The sequence below is a fragment of the Thunnus maccoyii genome, chromosome 9, assembly GCF_910596095.1.
Source record: "Thunnus maccoyii chromosome 9, fThuMac1.1, whole genome shotgun sequence".
Classification (NCBI taxonomy): domain Eukaryota; kingdom Metazoa; phylum Chordata; class Actinopteri; order Scombriformes; family Scombridae; genus Thunnus; species Thunnus maccoyii.
The window spans coordinates 23,738,742-23,752,722 of NC_056541.1; the positions used below are offsets into that span (position 1 = coordinate 23,738,742).

General features: G+C 42.2%; 2 long non-coding RNA genes across 2 annotated transcripts; both read right to left on the reverse strand.

Moving 5' to 3' along the window:
• Nucleotides 1-945: 945 nt before the first annotated feature.
• On the reverse strand, nucleotides 946-4,582 carry LOC121904639. Its single transcript, XR_006098270.1, has 2 exons — nucleotides 2,796-4,582; nucleotides 946-2,663 (listed from the first exon to the last, which is right to left on the reverse strand). It is a non-coding gene; the product is annotated as an uncharacterized LOC121904639 (long non-coding RNA).
• Nucleotides 4,583-6,011: 1,429 nt separating this feature from the next.
• On the reverse strand, nucleotides 6,012-13,711 carry LOC121904641. The gene is made up of 2 exons (XR_006098272.1): nucleotides 13,627-13,711; nucleotides 6,012-12,217 (listed from the first exon to the last, which is right to left on the reverse strand). It is a non-coding gene; the product is annotated as an uncharacterized LOC121904641 (long non-coding RNA).
• Between the last annotated feature and the right edge of the window lie 270 nt (nucleotides 13,712-13,981).

Sequence of the window (13,981 nt, forward strand, 5' to 3'; positions counted from 1 at the left end):
TATTAATAACACTGATTTTTTTCTGGTATACATGTAGGATTGATAAGTGTAGCAGTGAACAAAAGGCAGGACTAGGTTACAAGTGCATTATCAGGAGATTTTCGCACTCATTAGAATGTAGCTCAGCTAATCATAAAGCAAGGTCTGAACTCATAATTTATGTTGGCATGTAGTTAAATGTATGCCATATACTGTCTCTTATGAGGTTTTACTTGTCTTGAACCATGTGCTAGTATGTATTGTGAATCTCTTATGTGCTAAGGCTGTGCGACATGACCAAAATCTCTAACCCCAATATAGCACGTTTTCTGCAAAAATTCAATGAATAAATAGTTTTTGGTCCATGTCTCACCCTCACCACGCCACGCCATACCACGCCTGTTGTCTGTCCATCTTTTGCTTTTACTGTTTGTCAACTGTACCAGTGTTATTGACTTTGAATGCTAGCATAACATTAGCTTTCTGGCTCATAACTGAGCCATAGGCTTCTATGAGCTGAGCAAACTAGAAATATTTCCCCTTGCCAAGCTGTATCTAAGGTTCGTCCTATTTACTGGAGTAGTGAACAACGTTTCTATTGCATAAGAACCTTATGGGATGGTAATAATTGTTCCAGGTATTAGTCAAACCCTCAGGTGTTCCCAGGGAAACAGAGTTATGGCTTGTGAAAAATTTTACATTTTGATTGCACAACATATGAAAATATAAATTAATTTTTTGGGCATGTGACCATGGCATAAGCGGGGTAATGCCCATTATGAAACAATTTTCATGTATTAATGTTTTTTTTATTGCAATGAGTGAAAGGGTAGTAATGTAACATAAAAAAATGAGACCTTCCCTGACTTTCTTGGTTGTCTGTAACTGTACTGTCCTTGCTGAAGTGTTGAAACTTCAACTAGACAGCCAGCAAAACTCCATAAAAACAACTCGAGAGTCAGGATGTAGCATTCTAGCTCCGTTTTTTTATTGCAGACCCAATGTGTGTATAGTTGAATATCAGGAGTGAAACTGAAAAAATAACAAAGCACAAAACACATTAATATAATATTATCAATACAAGGATAAATTGCTTTTATCAAATATGAATAAATCAGATTAATAATCCTATTTCCAATCATCACCAATCACTACTAAATATAAACAAAATAAGTAACAAAGGATATTAAATAGTAAACTAACACCAATATGGCTGACATTCAAATGGTATGGCAGGCAAAGGAAAAGTGATTAGGTCAACACCCTGTGGTCCACATCAGTACAAACATCCCCACAATACTGCCTAATCACCTTAACAACCATATGAATTTACTCCAAAGATGTGCACAATAGAACAGTCACATGTGAGCAGGTATCACTCACAACTAAGCGGAATGGTTGGCAATTAGGTGGCAAAATAAACCTTACACTTCTAACACTAGCAAAAATACTTGTCAATACCTGAAGGAAATTGTTAAGTATACATATGAGCAACTTACAAGCAATGCTTTTGTTGGGAAGAACAACCAGATAACACCAGATTGACACTGAATTCCAGCAACAAACTTTTGGCCTTCAATTAGACCAACTTCTTACTTCTGGTCTACACAGGAAGTGATGTAAACTTCCTACTTCCAGTCTACACAGGAAGTGATGCAATCTGACTGAACAGTAGAAAGCACTAAACTACATAAAACACACAAAGAAATATTTAGAAAACAAATTGCCTGAAAGGCAAAACACTCCCCGCCTGACCTTTGTTAGGTCACTACCAAGAAATTACATTATACCATTAAAAAGAGTCCTCTTTCTGGAGAAGCAAAACGACCTCTGAGACTGGTCTCAGGTAAGTCTTCACAGAGCCCTGATTTGTGGTTTTGACTTCCACTTTGCGGACTCTTCCATCTCTTCCAGTGAAAGCAGAAGTGACCATAACCATAGGCCACTCATTACGGGCAGTTTGATTGTCTCTTAACAGCCCAATATCACCTGAATGTAGGTATCTGCAAGCTTTGGTCCACTTTTGTCGATTTTGCAGAGTTTGGAGATACTCGTGGCGCCAGCGAGTCCAAAACTTATTGGCAAGAGCTTGAACTTGTCTCCACTGATTGCGGAGAAGATCATTGTCCGTGAAGTCCCCAGGAGGAGGTGGGACCCCGACCTTCTGAGTGAGTATCATTGCAGGCGTAAGGATGAATGGTGAGTTGGGGTCTGTGGAAACTGGGATGAGAGGTCTCACATTCATTACTGCTGTAACCTTCGCCATAAGAGTGCACAAGACTTCATGAGAGAGGTGCGTGTTCTCCTGAAGCAACATCGAGTCAAGGATTTTTTGAGCCACCCCAATCATGCGCTGTCATGATCCTTCCATATGAGAGGCATGAGGGGGGTTAAACTCCCATGTGCAGTCTTGTTGGCTCAGGTAGTTCTGCACACTTGGGCTCTGCTGCCCATCTTGTAGTCCTTACAGGCACCCACAAAATTTGAGCCGCAGTCAGATCTGAGCTGTTTTGCAGGCCCACGGAGTGCATTGATGCAGCTTGAAGTGTCCATGGATTCCAGTACTTCAATATGGACTGCTCTTGAACTCATGCAGCTGAACAACAGTGCCCATCACTTGCTTTGTGCTCGGCCTCCTCTTGTGCGTCTGGCTGTGACTGATCAGGGTCCATACACATCCAACCCTACATATGTGAAAGGTGGACATGTGCGAAGACGCTCAGGAGGTAGATCTGCCATATGTTGCTCTGCAAATTTGCCACGGAGTCTTCGACATGTCACACATTTATGTAGGAAGGAGCTGATGAGCCTCTTACCCCCTATGATCCACAGCCCTGCTGCTCTGATGGCTCCTTCTGTTAGGTGGCGGAGGAAGTGATGCAATCTGACTGAACAGTAGAAAGCATTAAACTACATAAAACACACAAAGAAATATTTAGAAAACAAATTGCCTGAAAGGCAAAACAGTAACAGCCTGTGTACTGATTTCTATGTGAAGGACCCGGGCCGGATTTTTCACGAAAATCCTTCCGAAGTGACATTTTTGCACGCTCCCAAGTGCCTTGCCTCTTTCCCGCTAACATCAACAAACGACCAACATAACCACACAACAACACCACAAAAATGGTGCTATCCGACTAGAAACACCCTGCAGATATTAGCTCTCCAGCTAATGAAACAGCTAGCTGCCACTGTCAACCACTACAGAGAGGGAGAGAGAGAGAGAGCAGAAAAACAAATTAAAAAACTAGCATGAATGCTAGCCTATAACCCTATCTGTAGCCGAGTGATGACTAACATTAGGCCTACATATGGAAACTTGAATTACTCGTATCTGCCAACTTATAATACACATAATATAAAAACATATAAAAAGATCAGTAGCTACACTAAAGACATTGCTATTCTGGTAAACTACACAATTGCAAAAAGGCATTCCTCTGATTTTAGGGAGCACTCATCAAAATGGATGAGAACCAATAAACTATAGAGTACTTATTCTTCTGCAGAATCAATTATAGTACCAAACCTAATATTATCTGAGCATTTGTAGTTAAATAGGCTATGAATATAGGTTTCTTTCTGATTCAAAATCCTACCAAGTTGGCACCTCAATTTAACACCATTTCAGCTCAACAGTTATTGTACTCAGTGATGTCAAATTGTTAACTGTATGAAATAAAGACTAGCTCAAGGTAAGTTGATGGAAAATTATCTTCAATCAGATTCATTAATACTGTCATACAAATATTCATGACGATAAACATTCATAAATAATGGTAAATAGCCTAAATAAATAGAGCCAACTTTTAACTTAATGTTACATCATTGTAGTGTTTGCTTCCATTACAGTCTCACTTGCAAATAAGTCTTTAACATAACGTTATACTAGCTAACTTCAATATTTGTGCAGCAACAAATATCCCTAACCATATCTTCTTAACAATGTCCCTCTCTCTCTCTCTCTCTCTCTCTCTCTCTCTGTCTCAAGTAATGATGTCAGTTTCGTTAATTTTGCTTTCAACAGACCGACAATCATTAACCGAGAACTAAGCGGTTAATTTTTAAGAAAAGTTGTGATGTAGCTTTCATTTGTGAGAGCTGTCCAGCAATCGGTGGTCAGAGCTAGCTTGACTTTCAGCTCATCCTTCTTCCTCTCAAAAGTGTTCTCAATGTGTTTAGTCACAGTGGCTCTCGATGGCATAATGGACTCGGGCTCGAGGTACAAATATAGATAATAATATGAATATAAGGCGACTCTGATTATCAGACTACCCCCCTTTCCCAACAGCTGTTTTTGGAGAAATAACGTTACTTTTTGAATATAACTTACATCATAGTATAGTTACATACTCACACACTCTCCTGACAGGCTTTTGGAAGCGGTCAATAATTCTTTTCTCCTGCTGTTAGCATTTATAAGACTGCCTGTTTGTCTTTTTGAGCTGATTATCATCTGTCACGATGGTATTTGGCGGCTTGTTTCTGCAGTAGAGACATTGGAAGATGCTCTGGACTCATTTTCACTTGTCATGAATTTATTTCCTCCATGGCAGAAAAACACGTTAAACGAGCCTTCAGAAACTCCTGCAGGTTAAACTGGACAAAGGAAACACTTTTAGTGCTGACTGACTCTAACACACTCACTATAAACAGACTTTAAGACACTCGCTAGCGTAGCAACATTAAGGTCGTATTCAGACCAAATCAAGCGGTGCAACGAAAACACCAGTCCCTCCATTCATTTGAATGGGGGTAGTGTGTTTCGTCTGCAGCTGTTTTGGCTGCTGTGGTGCTGAATTTCCACAGTGCACCAGTGACGGAAGATGCTGAGGACCAGAGCCAGAAAGGGAGCTTTCTGAGGGGGAAAAAGTTCTGGCAAGTGAAAGAGAAGGGGAGCTTGCAGCAGGATAAAAATGAAAAAGACAAGGACTTGAATGTCTGTGACATGGCTGTTAAGTGCAAAGTGGAGAAAGAGGCGGCCATGGGAAGAGGCAAACAAAACTTTGAAACACAAATGTTGAGGCCTCCTTCCTACCATGAAGCAATAAAAGGGTCTGAGGAACAGTCTCTCTCTACTTTTCAGAGCAGGGGAGAGATCTTCCTCAAGACCCACACCTTTTGGGAGTCAAAGCAGACTTCTTACCAGGACAAAGACAACTTGAAAAAGGTGGACATGAGCATCGCAAATGAAAACTTGTCCCAGAAGAGGACATGTGTGGACAGGAGCTCTCCATGAATGTCGTGAGCTTGAAGGCAGAGGTGGAGAGCTCGGAGCAGGACAAAGGAAGTGTCAAAGAACATGAGAACTCCACTGATTTGTCTGACCGGTCCAAGGAGCAGGAGAAGGAGGCAGAGTACCAAGCGCTACTAAAAGAACTTGAAGACATTCGATTACAGGTTGCTACACACCAGGACTTGAATGAGGTAGTGAAGTCTAATGCCGAGGAGGAAGACAAACTTAAACAGCTCCTGAAGGTGGAAAAAGACGAATTGGACTCTCTTACCGTGCGCAACAAGAACCTCATCAAGGACATTAATTCAGAGAGGGAAATGAGAGGTGTCCTCAATGCAACATTTGAGGACTTAGAAGACCAGTGTGGGAAGCTGTTGCTCATGAACTTTTTGGAAAGAAACAAACATCAGAAAGAAATGAGGAGCAGAAGGGAGCCTGAGTTGTGGCAATGGGAAGCAAATAGGTGGGGGGACAGCTGGTAAGCTGGTAAACTGTAACACATCAATATTACTGAATATTTTACAAAAATTAAAAGGTTTTTCATTTTTTATAACTAAAAGCAGGAATTAGTGTTAGGCCCCTGAAAACAGAGAGAAATAATCATGAGCGTGATAGGGTAATGTTTCCTCAGAGAGAGCGTTTACTCTAATGAGGAAAATACCGCGATTTCCCCTGGATACGTGGGTGGAGTGAAAAGCAATCGATCTCAAGCTAGCAGATTAAGACTACTTCGCGGATCACTGATAATACTATTATGGCTGAACTTTTGACCATAAAGAATGAAATAAACAATGAATGAATTAAAGACCTTTTAATATCTTAACCCCTTTTAACATAATGAATTATTACTTTTTAAACCTTTTAAACACATCTTATAAATTGTTTCTCATGACCCTTGATCTTTTTAACCTTATCACAGCATTTTAAATGTACTGTCTTTTTAAACTTGTACGGACCATTAGTGTATCATTCTTTTAACTTATCACAAAAAACAATTTTCTCTTTTCTTATTAATCTCTCATGAACTTGACAATGAAGATTTTCTGTGAGTTGGTACACAAACAAAGGTCACAGTCCGGTCTCAACAGTCCATAATCACAGGGCCACAGTCCATGTCCAGTGACTAAACTGTCTATAAGCAGTTTTTCAACAGTCCATTAGTTTTTCATGGCAATGATCTGTATACACAGTCTGCAAATTGTCCATGACAAAAGTTTATAGAAACAGTCCATAAATAGTCCATGGCAACTGTCTGTATGAACAGTCTATGAATTGTCCATGGTGTTAGTCAAACTTAACCAGGTCTGTAGGCTTATGTTTACTAGAATCCATACATGAAAGTGGGGCTGGAAGTTGTATGGCTGAAGGGGCAGTAGCCATGGGACCAGTCCTTGTGCATGGTAGACAGGTAACATCTGAGTTGCTGGCTGGATACTGTAGCAAGAAGGGATGCCAGGCTGATCGTAGGTCACACGTCTTGGCAGGTGTCTCTCTCTTTGTGGCAGCTGGTAGTACGGCTTCTTAGGTTCAGCAGCAGCACTTGATGAGGGAGAGTGGTGAGTGTTCATCAGGCAAATTTCCAACAGGTAAGTCTATTTCCTTACCAGGCAGCTTTTCAGCAGGTGTGCTTGACTCCTCCAGCTGATCTCCCCCAGGAGGCTGTGCTTGTGATGCAACAGGAGCTGGCGTTTCAACTCTGTCCTCTGCTGGTGGGTGTCTGTGTTCAAGTGCCATCCCTGATTCACCCAAGGCTTCATTTCTTTCTGCTGGCACGGTTAGGACTCAGAGTGGCTCATAATGGAATTCATACTCATCCCTACTATCCTCATCAGACTACTGGGTTTGAGATGCAGGCTAGTGTTGCTTTTTCTGTGTCCTTTTTCCATTTTTAGTTAACTCTTAAGTGATCACAGGGCATTAGCAAGTTTCTGTGCAGAACTCTAGAGCATCCCTTACCCCTTTCAGGTCTCACTACATAAATTGGTGGGTTAGACCCCATTTGTCTCACTACTGTGTGAACTGTGCCCTCCCAGTAGTTCTGGAGTTTACCTGGTCCTCCTCTGGGTGTCAAGTTTTTGATCAAGACATGCTCACCGGGTTGTACTCCTTACTTTCGTGTCATAGTACCTTTTACCCTTTCAGCAGCCTTTTGAGCGTTTCGGTTCGCAATGATGTATGCTTCCTCCATACCTTGTTTCCATTTCTCCACATAGTCTTGCTGGTCACTGGAACCGGACTCTGTGTGCAGTCCAAATAGCATATCGACTGGAAGATTGGGTGATCTCCCGTACAGAAGATAGTATGGTGAATAGCCTGTCACTTCGCAACATGTACAGTTATAAGCATACACCAGTTTGTTCAAGGACTCCTTCCAGCTTGATTTCTGTGCCTCAGTCGGTGTTTTAAGTATTTGTAACAATGTCCTGTTCATACGTTCCACTTGACCGTTCCCCATTGGGTTATAGGGCGTTGTCCCAGACCCAGCCACTCCGCTAAGTTTCTGTAGCTGACTGAACAACTGATTCTTGAATTTTCCCCCTTGGTCATGGTGGATGCAAGAGGGGAAGCCATACTTCAGGGCAAAGTCACTGAAGATGAGGTTTGCAGTAGTTTTCTCTGACTTTGATGTGGTGGCATATGCTTGAGCAAAACGTGTGAAATTATCAAGAAGGACAAGGATGTACTCATATCTGCCTTTGCATCGTTCAAGATGGAGGAAATCAACACATACCTATTCAAATGGCTGTGTTGTCACAATATTTGTCAAGGGAGCTCGTGTTGTGGCAGGGTTTTTCTGTTTTAGACAAGTGCAGGCTTTAGTCACATAGTGCTCTATGTCTGATCACATATATGGCCAGAAGAAGCAGTCACTTACTAGAGATACTGTGCGATCAGTGCCTTGGTGACCCATGTTATTGTGCAACTCTTCCAACACCTTTCTTTTGTATCTTTCTGGCAAGACTAGTTGCTTACGGGCAGTGGTAGTTCTGTACAGAATACCATCATCATTTATTATCAATTTATCCCATTCCCTGGACAGGCATTTTGTCTTTGGACTGAACTCTCTCAACTCCATTACTGTTGGCTTAGAACCTTACAGTTCACACTCTTAACACAGGACAGACATTTGCACTTCTCATAACTGTTCTTTTGGTATGGGGCTGATAGATGCAGTGGCTGACTCACTTTCAGCTGAAACTGACATGGATACAGCTGTGAATTACCAAGTTGCAGGGAACTCTTTCTGTACCTCAACAGCTTCATCTGTGTCTGCTTTTAGGAGCTCATATAGACAGCTGGCTTTTTGTGAAAAGTCTTTGATGTACTGCCAGTGCGAGGTGAGTAGACCAAACATTTTCCTGAGTTGGCCCACAGTCTGAGGTCTGATGTCTTTTAGTGCTCTAACAACTTTGAAGTCGGCTGGATCAACCCTACTGCCCTCTGCAAATGCTATTCTGTCCAGATAGCGGACCTCAGGTTTGAATAGATCACACTTACTTGGCTTGAGTTTGATGCTGTGCTCTCTGAGGCGTTGCAGCACTTTTCATATGTCATTCACATGGTTGTCCAAAGTTTTACTGAAAATTAGTGTGTCATCCAGATAAGGAATGCAGATGTTATCCCGCAGCCCTTCCAAACATTCCTCCATAAAACATTGGAAGGCCACAGGGGCATTCATGAGGCCGAAGGGGATGCGAATCCACTCATAAAGCCCCCATGGGGTAAGAAAAGCTGTCAGTGGTCTGCTTTCTTCCAACATGAATCCCTGGAGGCAAGCTTTCCCCTGATCTAGGAGAGAAAACCAGGATTTACCACCTAAGCTGTTCATGATGTCTTGGACCTGAAGGACAGGCTGACGATCAGGATGGGTCTTCCTGTTCAGGTCACTGTAATCTATGCACAGCCGCCATCTTTTTTCGAACACACATAACAGGTGAGGAGTATGAGGAGTTTGACTTCCTGACCCAGCCCTGTGCTATTAGGTCGTGGAGGTAACCCTTCATTTCCTGGTACAGGGGGCTAGGCACTGATATATATGTGCGTTTGACAGGTTCAGTGTTTTTGAAGAAAATGGTCATTTGCAACTTTTCAATACAACCGATATCACTGTCTGACCTTGAGAGGGAATGACACTCTTCTCTGAGCATCTGTTTCACTACCTGTCTCTGATCCTCACTAAGGTGACTTAGATCTACCAGTGGATCACACTGTTAACTGGCACTACTTGTGGGCTTTGTGCTGGTGTGGCTCACTGTGGCTGATGTTGCAACTTTCTCAAATATCTGGGCGGGCGGGACTGTCATAATGGTTTGTACTGTGCCAATTCAAGTGCGCCCTGGCAAAACAATGTCATGGTCAGTTGGGTTAGAAACATCAATTGTGATGACTGGCAATACACCTTTCCTGACTCTGACTAGTGTGTCATAAAACTCAAGACCATCTGGCCATTGTGGGTTCAGGTCTGGCTGAAAAAGCATGTCATGTCCTCTTTGAAGGGCTGTGTAGCTACACGACAGTTGATTTGAATGTTGCTGTGTTTCGAAACTGCAATCTCCTCTTTCTTTGTTTTTAATGCATACTCATCTTCTTGCTCTGTGCTAACAGCATGTATGAAAGCTCTCACTTTGTTTCTTTAGAGGCTTGGGAAAGCTTTCCTCACTGTGTGATACTGTTTAGTCTTTTCATTTTTTTTTCCAGGATGTGCTCAGTAACATTGAGGCCTATGATGGGATGAGACAGGTGCCAGCCTTTCATTACAAGCACTGGAATGATCAGTTCTTCTGCTTAGTCAGTTTCAGAGGCTAGCCGGAAAACTGTTTCAATTCATCCCAAGTACGGCATTTTAGTTCCATTTGCGACAGTCAATGTCAAGTCATCATGTGAGTCAAGGATCTCTGAAACATCTCTCAGCCTTGTGGTTGGGAAGTATTCCAATTTCCATCTTTCATCACTTACGACACCTGAGAATCTGTGTCCCATAGAGCTTACTGGTGGTGGCCATTTAGGTAACATTCAAAAAGACACTGCCTGCTAACTAGCGAGGTGACTTTGCAGGGGTGGCTAACTCGAGGTAAGGTATGTTTTGAAACAATCAATGTCTCTTTACAGGATGAGTGTTGTTTCAGTTCGTCAGGTGAGTCTGCACTACCACAATTTACACATTTCTGGGACTCTTTGCTATTCACGATTAGCACCCATCCATTGGTGGTAACCATTCCCTGTTTAAAAGGAGGTTCCCTGGACGGTCTGATTCCTCTGATTTTGCATCCAGCCTGAAAATGTTCTCCACTTCCACATCAGTAGCAGTGCATGCAGCGTTCATTCGCTCCTGTCTGCTGGCAAACAAAACATCTCCATGGAGCATGGACAGAGTGGTTAGTGTACTGATTAGGTCCATACTGTGGCTGCATTGGAGCAGGTGTTTGAGGCTGGCTGTAGTCTCTGTAAGACTGCTGCGGTGAAACAGATGGCTGAGAGTCCCTATCTGGCCTAACTGCAGGTGGGGCATAGGACTGTGGCTAAAACCTAGTCTGCTATAGAGTTTCTTTAATCTGGGCCATCTCTGAACCGAGAACTTTCAAAAAAGCTACACCTGTCTTAAGCTCTTGTATCTCTGTTAACAGTTCTGGGGAAATCCTTGTTTTGGTTTCCTTCACAGAGCACTTGGCAAGTGGCCTATCTTCTGACTGCACTACATTTACACTCATGGCTGGCTGTGGGTTGCTAAACTTCCTTTTGTTTCTCCTTTCAGTCTCATTAGCACAGGCAATGTTTAACCTCTCTAGCAGAGGCTCATCTGAAGTCTCAGTATCTAATAGGAGAGGCTTCATGTCTATCCTGATACTTTCATTCTGGAGACCAGTAAGTAATGTGTGTAAGCACATGTGCTGGACTAAAGCTGGATCATACTTAAGCACTGAATCAGACTCTTGGGAAGCAAACAGTACTTTCTGCCTCAAATCTAAAACTTGCATGAGGAAAGTCTGAGGAGTGTCTTTGCTGTTCTGTGCTTCAGAAGCTAGCTGCTTGTAGAGCTCTGTGGCGCTCTTTTCTTGGAAGTGGGAGCGCAGGATGCATCGGAGCGTAGGGAGAGTGGGGTTTTCCTTCCAAATAGTTGCATAACTGTGAGCCTGGGAATATAACTCTAATTACAGCATCTACTATTTCTATTTCAGGATAACCTCTGTTCAGTCCATTCTCAATCTGTTGAGCAAGGCTGGAAAACGTCAATTTGACCTGAGATTTTGAAATCTTTGCACCAGCATGGGCTTGGCTGCAGCAGCTGAGCACTGACCAAGGGCTGCATGCTGACTGATGGGCTAACAGTAGGTTGGGACTGGCACTGAGACTCCTAACCAGCATCATTAACAGCGTTGGACTGCTCAGTTTCGTTTACGTCTCAGTTTACGTTGCTTTACAGTTCTTTGTTCCTCTATTTCACTCTGTGTCCCTGCCCTTTCCACATTCTCCTCAGTTTGTGCTGCTCTGTTATGCTTGCCTGTGGCCAAACCTGCAATTTTGTCTTTCAGTAGCAACAATTCTGACATGCCATCATCTAACTCTGCCACTTCTTCTCTTTCCAGGTATTTCATTACATGAATCACCAGTGATATGTGGGACTTTCCTTCAACATGTTCTCTTCGCTCATCTGATATGTTAAGAAAATCACAAACTCCAAGCAAATGTTCTCTAGTCAGGCTATGAAGTTCTCCTACAACCTCTCCCTGTAGCTATTCCAAGGCTGTCATCATGTCGACAGGGCAGGAGAAACCTTTACTGTGCAGGAGTTGACTCTGAACTGGATGGCCTTTAATGTCCCTGATGATCTCTGACTGGCCTCAGGTGACGTGTACTCAACCACCAGCTTCTAGCTCTCCTCAAACAGCAACACTTTCCTCGCTACCACCTGCCTGGGTTGTATTGTGGGAGATTTGGCTGCCAGGTTGTGGGCACCAGACATTCAAGGAGCAATCCCAGCTGTGCCTCCAAAATATTACGCCCCTGAAAATGGGGAGCAATAATTATGAGAGTGATAGGGTAATGTTTCCTCAGTAAGAGCATTTACTCGAATGAATAATTGAACATATACAGAATTTACAAATAAACATACCCTGCATAACAGGTTGGTTGCAGTAGTGTACATACCTTGTCTAAGTTACAAAAATATGTAGTATTTCTTTGAGACATAATTCCCATTCTCTCTGCTGTTACTGGTAAATAATATGCTGCTGTAACTCAGTAAACTCTCACAAAACTTATAAAAGTTACTAAATAAACAATAAACAAAAACTGTGTGACATACATTTACATATGTGTACAAGTGGATTCACAAAATGGCGGAAGCACCTGGCGTAGCTACAGGTTGAACTCTGCTAACAAGCGGGGCTTCGCTCACACGCACACTATACCATACTCAGCAAACTTTACTTTAACTCACTTGAAATGTTACATAAATTCACTTGACACTTGAAACATATTAGACAATTATTACGACCACCTTAATAGTGTCAAATACCGACAACATACCTGAAAACGGGGGGAAATAATCACGAGAGGGATAGGGTAACGTGTCCTCAGGGAGAGCGTTTACTTGAAAGAGGAAAATACCGCGATTTCCCCTTGATAAGTGGGTGGAGCGAAAAGCAATCGATCTCAAACTAGCAGATTAAGACTACTTTGCGGATCACTGATAATACTATTATAGCTGAACTTTTGACAAGAAAGAATGAAATAAACAATGAATGAATTAAAGACCTTTTAACATTTTAACCCATTTTAACATAATGAATTCCTACTTTTTAAAACCATTTTTAAACACATCTTATGAATTGTTTCTCATGACCCTTGATCTTTTTAACCTTATCATAGCATTTTTAAATGTACTGTCTTTTTAAACTTGTACAGACCATTAGTGTATAATTCTTTTAACTTATCACATTAGCAGATACACAAGTGATATACTTTTCAAAGCTCAACGAACATGATAACGGCTGTATGTGACGAATTCAGAAGCATCTAGAGTTTATATAACTGGTGTTGCGACACCGGCAAACCGGACACTGAGCTGATCGCTACTGTGCTTTGCCTCTCAGTGTCCGTCTCGTCTTCTGAACCCCGACACTGTGTGCATGCGCTCACAACGTTCACACATTCAATCCGGTACACGATAGGAGCACATGAAAACAATGTTATGTCTGTGCTTGCCCACCACATTAGTTAGTAATGTTAGCTGAAAACTCAAATGAGGCTTCTGTAGCCACCACCGGCCAACTCCGACCTAAAAATAAACCAAGTGAAATTTCTTCTCTACTGTATCACGACAAGTGCACACATGTCCATCTATGTCACGCACATTATTTCACTGGAATCTATAAGGCCCAATGAATAAACAAAAAAGACCGAACACTTACCCAGAAAAACAACTTGCACCCGAAACGTCACTCTTGCGGTCTTAAGCAGAGGCTGGAAATGGCGGACGCTTACTGCTTAGCAACGTCAGGGAGAGTGAACTCCCGCGCGTGCTTACGTAGTTCAACTTGTTCATTTTGGGTTGAAGTGTGGCACAGGGGACTCAATTAACTGATTTTAGGTTACATTTGTTAAACATATTTGGGTTTTGTTGGATTTAATATATTTTCATTTGGCAAACAATATAGTAATGTGTCACATCTAAGACGGGCTTGAATCATTTTTTTGAGTGTGTGTGGCAGCAAACAAAAAACAAAAAAATGATGAAGATGATGAAGGAGGAGAGTTCTGTGGAAG